The following is a 2249-nucleotide window of genomic DNA, read 5'->3' on the forward strand; positions in this document are numbered from 1 at the left end:
GCTCTTACCCACTGAGCCATCTCACCAGCCCCGTGGATTACTTTTTTAAACTACATGCTACAGGAAAGTCCTGTGCAACGATCTACAGTGGCAATAAGCTAGAATGATGGCAATCACATACCACAGTAAGAGTTATTCAAGACGTACACACTACTTGTCTCTGGAATTTTCCACTTAATACTTAGACAGCAACTTATTACAGGTAGCTGCTGCATAGAAAGGAAGACCAACAGGGAGGCTGCTGACAGTAGATGTACATAATCTCGATAGGGGTGGAGATGGCTCAGAAGTATATGGAGTCCTGGAGGCCTAAAGATTGTCCTGAGATTCACCAGTGACCCTTAACATTGTACCATGGGGAGAGGTTGTGTCAGCCAAGGGTAATGGCTTCATGCTCCAAGTAATAGAGGAAAATCAAAGGACAGCTTGAGGAAGGGTCATGAGACAGAAATGGTTACCCAGGCTTGGTGGTACATACCTTTATCTGAGCACTTGGGAGGCAGAGAGAGGTGGATCTCTGTGAGCTCAGGACCAACCTGGTCTACACAGAGCCTAGGATAGCCAGGGCTACATAATGAGATTCCATCTCAAACCAAACCAAACCAAAACAGCAAACAAATGAGTCTCTAGAATTCTACTAACCTCAACTTCTCCAGGTTGGTACAACTGGTGACAATCTCAGGGCTACCTCTTATGGCATCAAGGCTTGATAGAAGAGGCCGGTCCACAGGAACGGCTTTGCTGGGTTTGAGGATTGCTCAACACTTCCAATGAGCTTTGGATCAGCTCTGGGCTGAAGTCTGCTTGGGCCCCTTTGTGAAGGCTGAGCTTTCCCAGTGGCCCGATGCTCTTGACCTACTCCCTCCTAACCCCTCATTTCCAGCATTGATGATAACAGCTCATGAAAATGTGGGTTCGAATCATAGCACTGCCCCCTCCACTTGCAGCCTGAGGAACTCTGTCCTTCAGTGGCTTCTAGAAGCCTCTGGATATAGCTGTCAATGAGGCAGGTTTGTCCCTCCCTGGCCTCTGGGCTGGAGGACAATGTCTTTTTAGTGTTCTGTGGGAAAGGCCCCAGGGAGGTTGCTCCTGCATCAAGGGAGAAACACTCTGATCATTTTGGCTTTTAGTGTTCATAGTGATGGCCATCTCCTACACACACACACACACACAAGCTCTATTCCCGAAGGTCACTTCTTACCCTGCCCCTTTCAGTCTCTGCTTCTCAGCACCAAGACTGAGTGTCTCTGCCCATTCACATTCTTTCCTCCATGACATTCTGCCTTCCTCCAGGCTCACAGTGACGGGTGCCACTCAACCACAACCTAAAACTTCAGAAACCGTGAAAGCCAATCGTCCCTCCCTCAGGTTGTGAAAGGCATTTTTGTCACCACAATAGAAGGTTGACATGGCTGTTTGACAGCTCATTAATTCCTGAAAAATCAGCAGCTGGCTCTGGATCCAGTTCCTACCAGCCAGCTTTGCTCCACAGACAAGAAGCTGGGCAAATAGATCTCAAGTGGGCTGCCTATTCCTTTTTGAAGATGCCCTCTGCCCTAGCAGTTCCGTGAACCCTCTGCTAGGGATGGAGGGACACAACTGTTCCTAGGCAGCCTCAGGTTTAAGGGACAGCCCCACAGCCAGGTCTGAGTCCACACAGTAGACTCAGGCCTTGCTATACACAGGGCTGTCCCCCTGTGTGGAGGGCCTCATTTCCACAGCCAAGACTTAGAAGGACTGAGTGATCCAGTATCACTATTGGAAAACTCTGGTGGGTGGGAAGGGCTCCTCAAACCCTACCGTTTCACCCACAGTAGGTGATGATGTAGGTGTCACCATGAGCAGATTCTGTTATCAGAGTCAGTGAGCTGGGTGGCAACTCCACCGCTGCTGGCTCTCACTCGTGTAACAAAAGGTGTCCACTTTAAAATGACTGAGTTGTCCCCCCTGATGGTTCACCAGGTGTAAGACTTGCCAGTCTTAGCAAAGCTTTGAGGGATTCTACCTGTAAGGATTTTCTGAGCCACACATGCTATCTCAGGCCTGCAGTCCTGCTTCCTGAGAGGCTGGGGGAGGAAGAATGTGAGTTTGAGGTCCAGCCTGGGCTGTATAGCAAGACCATGTTCTCCTTTCCCGCTTAATGAAATGTTTGTGTGACCTCAGAAGTGTGTGTGTGTGTGTGTGTGTGTGTGTGTGTGTGAGAGAGAGAGAGAGAGAGAGAGAGAGAGAGAGAGAGAGAGAGAGAGAGA

The sequence above is a fragment of the Mus pahari genome, chromosome 13 (assembly GCF_900095145.1).
Source record: "Mus pahari chromosome 13, PAHARI_EIJ_v1.1, whole genome shotgun sequence".
NCBI lineage: Eukaryota > Metazoa > Chordata > Mammalia > Rodentia > Muridae > Mus > Mus pahari.